Source organism: Abramis brama (assembly GCF_963993115.1).
Source record: "Abramis brama genome assembly, chromosome: 1".
NCBI classification, from domain to species: domain Eukaryota; kingdom Metazoa; phylum Chordata; class Actinopteri; order Cypriniformes; family Leuciscidae; genus Abramis; species Abramis brama.
The window spans coordinates 37,397,189-37,410,815 of record NC_139963.1 but is presented as its reverse complement, the minus strand read 5'-3'; the positions used below and the strand labels follow the sequence as shown (position 1 = coordinate 37,410,815).

General features: G+C 36.9%; 1 protein-coding gene across 1 annotated transcript in view; it reads right to left on the bottom strand.

Annotated features, from left to right (window-relative positions):
- The window catches only part of micall2a (mical-like 2a), a 116,430-nt gene that overhangs the window by 50,334 nt on the left and 52,469 nt on the right, over nucleotides 1-13,627 (bottom strand). The gene's annotated exons all lie outside the window — the stretch shown is intronic.

Here is a 13,627-nt window from a genome sequence, read left to right as displayed (position 1 = left end):
AAGTGTTAGCATAATTTCATACTTGTCTTAGTGCTCATACAGACGGCACAGCTTTGAATCCTGCTTGCAACATTTCCTTATGCTGTTCACCTTTTGCTCCTTTTGTAATAAAAGTAAAATTAAATTAAATAACAATCAAAAATGTTTGTTACAGCTTTTTTATCACAGTACATAAACATACAAACTCATATAAAAGGACCTTAATGCTACTTAACCTGTACATGATACCCAACTTCAACAACAATCTCTGCACAATGACATTTGACAGACTGTCAACTGCACAATGTCCTGTTTCAGACAAGCTGCAGCTCTTGACAGGTCTATGACTGTCTAAAACCGGGAAAATGGCAGTAGATGAAAACATCAAGACATGTCCAAATTCTGTTCGCATTACATTCTGTCTTATAAGACGCTTCCACCTGACTGATTTTAAAAGGCCATCGGATACAGCACTTTCCTTAGGAGGCACTATCATAGAAAAGATGAAAACTAAACACAAGAAAAGTTGATTACACGCATAAATTACAATATAATACACTTCAATACTGAAAAATACCACAAAAAAAAAAAATTATATTGTATTTTCTTTAAATAATATTATTATAGTAATACAGTAATATATATATATATATATATATATATATATATATATATATATATATATATATATATATATATATATATATTTATAAAATAACTAATAATAACACATATGTAGGTGTGCTATACTGTACTGTTACTAAGTAATTTAATTACCTTTCCCTTGAAAAAGTAAAGTAAAGGATTATTACTTTCTGTAATTTAATTAATTAGAGACAGATGAGGCAGTTACCATTTTAATTACATTCTAGGTTTTTTTATAGTAAACCTACACATTCACACTCTATGCCTAAGCATAATTGCCTTTAAATATAACTTAGGCAATTATGCTATGAGGCTAACGATATATAGTAATATTGAAGTGATTTTATTATAAATTTGCCACGCTAAACATAAACACGTTAAAAAATGCACTATAAACAATATTTCTTATGCAAATGAGATCGGGTGAGACTTTAGTAAGTTTGATTGCATGTTGCCTATATAAGAATCAATTGTGAATCAAATCAAATAATTAAATACATTTTTAATATTATTACAATAAAACAATTAAATTAATAGAAATGTTTATGTTATTTAAATATTATTATTTTATTAATAAAATAAATAATCGAATAAAACATTCAAATTTGCGTGTGCTATATACGTGCACGTAAGGTATCACACTGTGTTGCTTGTGTAGAAATCAATCATGTGCTTCACACACAGAGTTCTATTTCTATGACGCACATAGTTCCATAGTGTTCCGAATCAATTATGCAGTTCCATTTCAATTAGAATGCTGCCTTAGTATGTTTTGGAAGAGAGCTTGTTGCTAGCTCTAGTGTGGTGAATAAACACATCATAGCCCTCTGTTGACTTCTGTCTGTATAAGAGAGCTATAGTGAGAATCCCAGGCAGCTCATCTGTCATGGGAGCTTCTCATAGCGCCGCTCCTCTTCCTTTTCAAATGCACTGGGTAAGTATTTTAATTAGTTGGCTAATTGTCTAAGTAATTGGTAGACAACTTAGCTCTAACAGTAATCAATCTCAACAGGGCTGTGCTCTATCACATCAAAGGATCTGTAATTAAGACGGCTAACTGTGGGACGGTCTTTAGCCTGATGCTATGGCATGGGGGTGGATGATCCCTGATAAAACTCGGATGAGCAGATGAGCTCAGGGGAGGAGAGAAGAGCTTATCGTGATGTGAAGAATATTCCAGGGTTCAGATAAATAAAAGCACCTGGGACATCGTTCACGATAGCTGGTCACGGACACGAGTGGACTCGTTTTCCTCTCTTACACCTTTAGCAAACTTCAACAACAGCACGGAATAGGAATAATTAGAGCATTAAACCGCAACTCTTCACACTGCTGAATATTTATTATACGGAATATCTTCCTTTGTCACTAATGGGGAACAATGTCTCATTATAAGTGTGGAGAAGCAATTTGCAGAATCCATATTTTGCTGTATCAGATTTCATTTTTGTTTTTTGTCTAGCCACAGCTATCAATATCTTTAATTTATTCTCATTTCACAATGCCTTTGCTCTTGGAGCAGGCAATTATATATTTGGGATGAAAAGACTAATCATTTCTTAAATTCTTCTATTTAGGGGAATTTTAATCTACCCATTGAGGAAAACAAGACCCATAATGAACAATTATACAAACAGTCAATTTCTATGTTGTGCAGACGACTTAATTAAAATTAGTAATGAAAAATGAGCGAGTCTTCGCAAGGAGCCGTACTTATCAATTTTCAAATAAGGGAATTGAAATGTTTTGCCTTCCTACTTTGGCAAGGTAATGAAAATGACCTTACTTGCAATAAAGCATGATTTATTTACAAATGAATGGAAACATTAAAGGTATTATTAATTATAGAACCCACAGGCCCAATTCAAATATATCAGAACTATATAATGAGTGAAAATGAAAACAATTATTCATTACGCTACACAAATTCCCTCACATGCACTGCAAGGGCTTTTTAGACACGGTATTCCTTCCCATGGCACAATCGCACCAGTCCGGATATCTAACGCAAGCTGTTTGAGGTCCTCACGGTCAGATTCGGAGGTAAAGATGTTGGCTCTTGAATATTACTACTCTTCGAGACAGTAGGGCGCTCGGGTCTCGGAGGCTGTTAGATCCGTGTGTGGGCTGAGGATTTCCTCATTAGTCTGGATCAATGTGTATTCACTCCACATCACTTTGATCCAATGTGGAAGAAATGGTGTGTACACCACACAACAACTCTGAAAACTGTTAGAGGCCGAGTCCCTGGAGAGAGCTTCATTTGTTCTAATACTGACTCCTGCTATACCATCCATATGAAAAACTAACATTCGGATTTCATTTTTTTTCATACACCCAAAAACGCCTTTAGCGTTGCACCGAGCGCCATGTGTTAATGTCTGTTACTGGTGCATAATTACGCATGCATCTAATTTGTTGATCTCAAACACCACAGCAGGCAAGCTGCTTTAAAAGATCAGATTACAGTCATGGAAAACTGATAGCAAATGCATGCATGTTTGAGCCTAAGTGGCTAATTATGTTGGCGCTGCCCTGTGAGATACCTGCGTGCTATACCCTGCCAGCCATCAGACGAAATTAAAACGGTCCTCCTCCTGTTCCCTATCCCTCCGCCTGCAGCAAGGGCCAATACACAGAGTGGCACTGACAGATTGACAAATAAGGTTAATAAGTACTTTCCACTCCTCCTAAAGGCTAATCAAATATTAATCCTTGCAGTGTGGTCAGCAGAAAAATAACAAACAATTGGTGGAGAGGAATTGATTGAATTGATTTGCTGGCGAGGCTTTTGAAACCAAATTCCCTGAACATCTTTGAAAACATTTGCACATTCAAGGGAAACACAGCTCAGTTTATTCACGGTTCTTTTGAAAAACGTTAAACTGAAATGACCAAAGGTTCATTAAACTGAGATAGAAGAGCTCAAAAGCCATTAAATGCGGTCACGTCACATATGTTGATGTGTGTGTATATACAGTTTATATATATATATATATATATATATGAAGAGTGCCATCTGAAATGTTCTTCTAGAATGAACATTTTTATCAAGCTTGTATATTTAAGTTCAATAATTTCACTTAAATAGCAATGCAAATTACCATTAATTATTAATTGTCATTTAAGTGAAATTACTGAACTTAAATATACAAGCTTTATGGAAATGTTCATTCTAGAAAAAAAAATTCAGATGGCACTTAGAGGCTTTTGCATCTGAACTCTTCATATATATTTGAATATATTTTTAAAAATAATTCATTCATATGTAAAGCTGAATTTTCCGCATCATTACTCCAATCTTCAGTGTCACATGATACAAATATATATATAGTTTATATCTGTATACTGTATATTACGTTAAATTACTCTTATTTATTAAATTGTAACATGTATAGCTTATAAGATCTCAAATATTTGTAAGCATAAAATTATCTCTAGATTATAAGAGACTAATTACATACATAAATAATAATGATTATTTCTTAGCAAATGTGAATCGATTGAACACAAACAGCAGAAATAGCAGATCAATGCAATAACCTCCCACGGATAAATAAAAACAGAAACACGAGATAGGAGAAGGCATGATGAAATACAAAAATATACGCAGATATTGAAAGGAAATTGGAAATCAAGCACTCGGCAGCAATGGAGGAACATTACTGTGACAGCTGATAGCAGTTCGGATAGGACAGTTTCGTGGGCTCTGTTTTTCCAAGTCCCTTGCTGATTCCTCAGCACTGCTTTCACTAATCACAAGCCCCAGGACATCTCAGGGCCTAGTGGACTATGTCTGCAGCCCTACACACACGCACTGATAGGACAAAATTGGATCCAGTGTGAATGCAAAGAAGCTTATCATCCAACATTTCCAGGCTCTGCTCCCTCCTAGAGCATATGTCAACATCATTTATTAGATGTGGCACGGGACTAAATAATGTATGATCACAAAACGAAAGAGAAAAAAAAAAAAAGATTCTCACCCAGCAGGTGGGTGGAATAATATTTGGAAAGAATATGAAAATTATTAATAGAACCCCTCGAGGGAGAATTATTTGTTAACATTATCCGGTAAGTCATTGGGGGTGCTTCAAATCTATGATTAATCATATAGAACATTTTCAATAATAACGATATTAAGGAGTGAAGGCTTTCTATTTACTGCTGGGTCCAAACAAAGTAGACCCTCGTTTAGCGAATAAGTGCCTTGATTCTGATGGTGATTCATGCACATTCCTCAGGCTCATTTTCTCTCCCTGGACGGAGCTCAAATGCGTGGTTTTTACGGCTCTTTTCCCGTTTTGTTTTGGAAAATTTAATAATCCATAGAAAATCTAAACATATATTTACATTTTAAGTACATCTGCATTTTAACAGAATGCATAAAAAAACTGCATAAAGCATGATGCATGGAACATCATTACACACTAATTTTAATCAAAATATGGACACAACAAGGACGATTTGATGTCGCATAATATGTATAATACACCTCCATCTGAATGTAGGCCTGCATGCTTGTAGTGCTCCCCACTGATATGGCCTCTAGCTTACAAACAAACAATAGCTGAGTCTGCACAAGCAGTTTATACATTAATGTATGGAGCTCCAGCTGGGGGTGTAAGATGTGTGTGATATAACACTTAGGGCACTAGGGAACCTCTTCTCCACAACACAAACACACAGGCAGAACGTTTTACAGGGCATGCACTTGCTGAGAAGATAAACAGCACAATCAAAAAGCCAAAACACGAAACTAACACCATCACACGTTACAGTGTTCAACATATAGGCCTATGAACAACATATAGCCATGTACAATTATGTTGCAGAGCGGCAGTTACTGTAATTAACCCTATTGTTCATATTCATTTTATTCATGTGTACATATAGACAAAACTTTCGAGCAGCGTTTCAGGAGTGTTTATATAAGTCAAACAGTATCATTGTGCTTGACGCTTGTCATTAACCATAAAGCCGTGTGTCCACCAAAGCTGTGGTCGCTTTAGAGCGTTTTGGCAGCGCTTTTTTTTTTTTTAGTTGAGACGTATTGCTTGCTATAATACGGAATATCTGCAAAAGTGTTACTAGTATCTCATTTCACACATATTTTGTTTCTGTGTTGATTCTATATTAAAATGTTGATGTAACCTATTTTCTCTGGCTATTGTTTTGAATTATTTTGTTCCATTATTATGCTTCTTGTTGTCATCTGTTGACGTCGTACAAGCAGAATGTGGTGGTTGGTCGGTGTGGTATTAGTCCCGCCTCTCCTCCACTGTGATTGGACGGCTGGGTAAAAAGTGACAGTGATGAGCGTAGTGTTTTACCCAAAGTTGAACATTCTTCAACTCTCGGCGACCTGTAAAAAACGCAGAGCGCTCGGCGCTTCAGCGTGAAAAAAACTCTCAGCGCCTCGTTACGCTCATGGCGTTTTAAAAACGCGGCGCTCCCATTGAAAACAATTGAAAAAATACGCCAGCTGCATGAAAAAACGCTTTGGTGGACACACGGCCTAAGCGTCTTTTGGGGTGTATCATTGAATTAATCACTCAACTGATTTGTTCAAAAATACAGAATTATTCAGGAATGAAACAAGTCTTGATGAGTGAGTCACAACATATAGCCGTAAACAATTATGGTATAGAGCAGCAGTTATTGTAATTAACCCTATTGTTCATATTAATTTTATTCATGTGTACATATAGACGAAACTTTCGAGCAGCGTTTCAGGAGTGTTTATATAACAGTCAAACAGTGTCATTGTGCTTGCTCTTGTCCAGACCGGCTGTCTGTGCATTAGTGATGAGGATTTTTCAGTGACTTATTCTGCAGGTTACGTTGTTACAGCAGAAGGTCACGACAAGTGACCTCATTGTGAAATCATCAAGTGGAATCATTGAATCATTCGTTCAACCTACTCGTTCAAAACACTGATTCTTTCAGGAACAAAACAAGCGTCTTTTGGGGTGTATCATTGAATTAATCACTCAACTGATTTGTTAAAAAAATACAAAATTATTCAGGAATGAAACAAGTCTTTATGAGTGAGTCACTCCGGTTCATTAAAAAAATACACAATTCAGAAACGAAACAGAGCTACATGTGTTGCAGTGGTTCTTCAGTGGCTTGGTTTGGAATTAATTCGTTGGCGGACCAAAAACAGGCAAAGCAACTGCCAATATTGCAGCCCAGGCTCATTAGAAAAACGTACCTGTGGCAACATTTTTGCAAAACGCAAAATACGTTGTGCCGTGCACGTTTTGCAATGTCCAGTGAGTGGCGCTAAAAGCGTGTTTAGCTTTTTCCGGAACAGATGAACATGAATATTGCAACGTTTTATACGAGTTTGTACGTTTCACCACAGTTCTGAATTGAAATGTCCGGTGAGTGGCGCCAAAAGCTTAATGCTCCATTTTAAAATAACGTACTGTACGCCTACACAAAAGCCTAAACCTACCCGATAATGTTAACAAAAGCAAATGTGAAATAAAAACGCAATCGTAACCACGGCATTTTAGCTTGTTTTTGAACTCTTGTTTATGAGCTCCTTTATTGTTTGTCGTCTTTCTTTGTGACTCGTACCCGAGCTCTCCACATCACAAGTGCAATTCTGTACCAGCTGAGCTACATGAACATATGGAGCTGGTTAAGTGATGCAAACAGCAAAATATATTTGTTTACAAATCATACACTATGGTAAAAAGTGTTTTGAGGTCATAACATAATTGTGCATGGTGCCGCGTGAAAACAAGTCTTTATTAATCCATAATCTGCTTCTGTAATCATAATTGTGTGTGAAAACAATTAAAAGCTTGCTGTTTTACTGCCTCTAGTGTTCAATTCTGTTGGAAACTGCAGTGATATATACAAATTGGTACGTATTTTGCGTTTTGCAAAAATGTTGCTACAGGTAAGTTTTTCCAATGAGCATGTGTTGCAATATATATACGAATATAATATTGAGTTTAAATTCTTATATTATTCATAGCACAAAAAAAAAAAAAACTGATGTTGAAGAAGATGTGAAGTGTCACAACAGTCCCCGCTCTCCTCTAGAAATAGTTTGAAGTAGAGACTTCAAATCACCATGCCAAGCTCACATATTCAATACTAGCCATAAGTATCTTTAGCTAGATGAGCAATTCCTCTAAATTCACTCCAGAGATACTGTGTAATTGACTCCACATCTAACAGTATGGAACAAATCCTACTAGCAGAGGCTAGTCCACAAATTGCATTAAAAACACTCAATTGGCCTGGGATTGACGTGAGCACATGTCCCTCCTTATCCCATTAAACACGGAGCTGCTAAACTTGCTGACGCACAGGAAAGCAAGCCCTAACCTGTTATGGTATGTAAAGAAATTAAAGCAAAAAAGAGTTCAAGAAAAAGTGTGAAAACTAAAACGAGGAGCTTGCATTTGTTTAGTTCTATCCTTTTAGAACAAATGAGAACTCTGTCAGCACTGTCAGTTGTCCTCACCGCAACCCATCCAGAAACAAAGAGAGTCGAACCGTCACATCATCCCACCAGACTAGAACATGTTACAGTCCTTTTTGATTACATGTAAACAGGTTTCGACATGGGTCTGCTTTAATGTGCAAGACATGCAGAAAATAGAGGGGGGTGCGCACAACTGAACCTGTCAACAACCAGTACCTGCTTTAAATCTGTAACCCCCGTTTCAGGCAATCTGTGGGAACCAGGCCTGCGGAGTCTAATCCTGTATTTATCCACACCCCCCTCTTCTGTATCACACTTTCAATTCCACTTGCTGCCTCCTTTGTGCGATTTTCATTTGATCTTGACTTTAAAATTCACAATCTATTCAAGGTTTTTTAGTTGGTTTCACGCCGTGGCCGTGAAGCTCTATTTATGTACCAGGTTTTTTGGAATTGCAAATCAAGGAGTGTGTGATTTGGGGAAATGCTAGTGCAACGTTTCCTTGCACTCACCTTTTATGAGCCGTAGATTTAAAATGTTAACACAGGACTATAAGCGGGCTGATCGGGGCTGTATTAGTCAGTCAGTGGTTGTGCTATGGAGACTTGTTCTGGTTATCTAGCGGTAGTTAGATGCGTTTCTGCTTTAGCACAACTCTGATTAATGGCTCAGGTGATGTCTAGACAGCTTGCCAGACATCAATGAGCGGCCGTATTAATATTGAGTGACAGAGTGAGTGATGGGGACAGAGATGTCCTCAGTTAGTAATTAGCACTCTCAAAGGGAGAAATCCCTCCCTGTGTTAAATATTCCCACCTCTGACCGGTCCTGCCACAGGGGCTCCATGATAAATCCAACATGTCCAGAAGCTGGAAACTTTACTTTACTGCAGTGGTTCTCAAAGTTTTTTTCCGGTGACGGACCACTTCAACTTTAAAATAAAAAAGCGGCCCACGTGACACCCTAAATGTCATTAGAACCACTGACAAATCCACTTGATCTTAACTGTTAATAAAATTTGCTAGATTACTGTTTTTAGCTAATTAACCTGAATTAGTTAACTGTTTATTGATCTAAATACTGAATGCAGGAGCTGGACTACGAGCAGTGGTGCCGCTAGCAATTTTGGGCCCTATGAAAGAATATTAGGTTGGGCCCCCTATAGCACCCATTCCATTATTAAAATCGATCTCTGGGGCGCGTGGGCCCTTAGAATCGTCCTAACTTTCACCCCTTTCACACTATATTACGGAAAATATTTTTTTTTAAAAGATGAAAAGTTTTTTTAAACAAATGTTGATCAGTTGACCAATTAGTTGACTGTTTTAAAGTTGGTGCTTTTGTCTATAATATTTATGAATAATAACTATTTTATTATTTACAGCATTAACATTACCATTCAAAGGTTTGGTGTCAGAAAATTCTTTGATTAGATGATGCTCTCCATGGCTGCATTTATTTGATCAAAAATACAGTAAAAACAGAAACATTATGAAATATTGTTACAACTTAAAATCAATGTTTTCCATTTAAATGTATTTTAAAATGCATTTATTCCTGTGATGTCAAAGCTGAATTTTCAGCATCATTACTCCAGTCTTCAGTGTCGATCGATTAGGAATTATTCTAATATGGTGATTTGATGCTCAAGAAACATTTCTGATTATTTTCAATGTTGCAAACAGTTGTGCTGCCTAATATTTTTCTGTGGAAAACATCATATATCGTTTAAAAAAGACATTACTGTCACTTTTGACCAATTTACTATATCCTTGCTGAATAAAACATCCCCCAAAAATATTTGAACTGTGGTGTATATTTATTTTAATTTATTCATTTTAATTTTACATTATTTTTTATTTTATCTTAATCTGCCTTTATTTATTTATTTATTTAATAATTATTATGTTTTTTTTTTTTTTTAATTAGCTAGTCCACTTGCAGACAATGTGGAATTCTTCAGAATAGAAGCTCTGCTATAATATATATATATATTTTTTTGGTACCACATGAGCCAAGAGTACAATAAATGGCCAGTGTCTTGTTTGAACATATCAATCAGCCATCTCAAAGTGCAGCCAATGGGAATATGAAAAGCTTGTGAGGTGGTTAGACAACACTCGTCTGGTTTGAGCGTGTGGCCCCTGTGCGGTTCAATGAGCCGAACAACAAGGAAACTAAATAACCTTTCTCATAACAAATAGATTTGTGAAATGTCAGGATGCATTTCACTGCAGTACCAGAGACACTTGTGCAGAGAGAGCTGAATGTGAAACTAGAGAAACAGAACAAATGAGCCCGGCAATGTTTTCTGCACAAGCCCCGTGTCTACATGCAGGAATTAATGGATCTGCTCTAATAATATATTCTTTACTCAAGCTTTAGTAAGTAATATGAACAGCTTGCCACTGAGATGCTGAGGCACCATTTGCATGCTTTGAAAACATCAAGTATATATTTTCTTTATTTGCCAAATACTCCAAAGAGAATCTTATCACGAGAAGGCAAACAAGTACGTCAATGTTATCTACACGCGAAAAATGCACACGGGTGAGCCAAAGACAACACGGAAACTACGCGATCCAGGCGAGGCTTTTAAAACACAGGCGCCGGAAGCCTTTTACACCACACAGACGAAACCAATGGGAAGCAAACAATTTGCATGTCTTAGACAATACACACATAAACACACAAATTATGTTGTTCTGGAACAGCTCATCTGTCATAATTCCTTTAAGTGGCTGAGGGAGAGTAAGCCGGTTTGAATGGTGAGGAAGTATATTTTGGCTTGCTGGGTAATACCCTTGAGTAATATATGCAAAAGAATTCTGTATTGCTCAAGAGCTTCACCGTCTTCGCAAACAAACACTGAATTTCTCATATGGACTATAATGAAATATAATTCCAAAGAGCATAACGTACCCTCTTCATTTTAAATAGAGACTCATATGTCTTTAATAACTCAGGAAGAGACATATAGTGAAGAAACAAGGGATCAATCTTGAAATGTCACAGAGAAATAAATTCGGAAGTTTGGAGCAGCGAGACGCGCAGACGCAAAAACAGCAATGAATATATTGAGCATTATGCATCCAAACAAAGCATATATGTACATGCGACCCCTCCATAGTCAGAATGGCCAATGGAGTGGTCTCTAGAAGCCCAGCTGGATAATAACAAAGCCGAGCGGCTCGGCAAACGCCAGACCGCCCATGTCACATTTTACTCAGGCATCCCGGCCCACCTCAGTGTTGGCATTTGTGTTTATATTATCATTGAAGAGTTTTTTTTTTTTTCTTCCAATGCTTATCATCAACATTTTGAATTTTTAAAATGTCCTGTCGTTGTTGACTCACTGCAGCATACCAAAAATGTTCGGATCTGGTTTCCAAACAAAGTCACTGTGCAACTGCGACAGCACCAACACTGTTAAAGCTGAGTGACCTTATCAAAGACTTTGGAGTTATTCAGCTCACAGACGCAACACAATATAAACACTTAACGAGACGGATGAAACAAGCGCTTATGAATATTAGGACCTTGGTGTGTGACATTACTTTTAATATTAGCTGGATTTCTAAATTACACAATTTCCATAAAATATTCTTGATGGGATAACGCTCTAACCTGCTTTATAATAAAGCTTGGCTAGTAAGGTTAACACTGAAGAGCTTTGTGCCATTAAAATTATGCAGAGAAACATTAGTTTGCGCATGAATCCCTTTTAATGGATTAGAGGGTGTGCTCGTAAATAGACTCCACGTTAGAGAGGTGTCTGCCAGAGTAACGGCCTGAAAGTAGAGGATAACAGCCAAACTTTACACACGTTTCGGTGGAAAAACTCTCCTAGAACAGTATGTGCATGACAGAAAGTCACTGCAAAAGAGAAAAAAACATTTTCTTAATCAGCAGTTTGGTCTTAAGAAGCAAAATTGCACAGCATATTAAATAGATAGTTCATCCAGAAATTAATATTCTGTCATCATTTACTCGTCCTCAATGTTGTTCCAAACCCGCATGACTTTCTTTTTTTCTGTGGAGCATGATTGAAGATACTCTGAATACTGTGCTGGCAGCTCATTGCCATGCAAATTACACTGAACTGGGACTCAAAAAGGACACAAAAGCAGCATAAAAGAGGTCCACACAACTTTTATGTCAAATCAAGTTCGGTTATATAGAGCTTAATACAATACAAATGAATTCAAAGCAACTTTACGGCCATTCGAGCATTTTTATATTAGCCTCCAGACTAATGCACAATAATGTTCTGTTTATTATAAGTTCATGCTTCAGTTTCATCGTCTGCTGCTTTTAAATGCTTGAGCTCTTTGAGGCAAGATGGATTCTGATTGGCTGTCAATGTTTTTATTGTTCATCAGCTGTTCATCAGAAGTGATTCCAACTATATTGTTCCTCTATGCCGTAATCGTTATAGTGACTTCACTATTCTCACAGATGTAGAACGATTATTAAAACTTTATAGATAACACTATAGTGATCATCCTTGAAGTGAACAGGCTTATAAAGTAGTTAAACTTGTAAAAAGAGCATCTTGAGACCTTGTGTTTTTTTCCATTCCACTAGCCTGTATTTCACATTTTTAATGCAAATACAACTCATTCTGTGTGAATGCCCCCTTATACTGCAATTTGCTATTTTCCAAGTGTTCTGGAGCCATACAATTGTTTTGCGCAAGAAACAGAACGAAATGTACGTTTTTTGTTGCTGAAATTGAGTATGACTATTTGGCTCATCCATGAGAGTTTGGAATGACATGAAGATGAGTGAATGATATAATTTTTATTTCAGGGTGAACTATCCCTTTAAGACTTATTTTGGGAGAATATAATGTGAGTTGTTTAATTTTCTTACTCTATTTGCATTTTGTTGTGCATACTATGATTAGTGAATTTCTCATTTTAGATGGGATGCATTATGCGAAATTCCCTTTTACATGGTTTTTGAACACAAATGCGAGTCGGCAGTGTGTGTACACAACCATCCTATAATGATAAAAATCCGCCCACTTCTCATTTTTAATCCCCATAAATCATAAGCAGTGTCTCAGAACAAGTCGTTTGCAGATTGTAGCTTTTGTGATGTCACATATGCTTAGGCTCCGCCCACGACTGCTGACGGACTCTGCCGTATTAGCATAGACCCCGTCCTGAGCGAGCTGTACACAGTCCACCATGTTTATCTCCAAGGCAGAGCATTGAACAGCAGCATTCAAGTAAGAAATATATTCTTATTAAAACTACTAAAGTTATTCAATCAAGAGCAGTGAGTGATTTGTTGCTTGATTGATATTAACAGCATATATAGCAGTAGGTACTGTATATTACGCTGTTTTAACTTTAATACACAGATCTAATATACACATGCGATCTCTGTACTTGCTGTTTACATTCACAGACATAACCGACTGTGTTAATGTGAACTTCATGTTTTTGACATAACCGTGTGTATTTGACAGTTTTAAGCGCAATAAGACGTGAAAGAGAACTTAGTTTAACACTCACGGACAGGCTCCGCCCTCTTCTGGAAAGT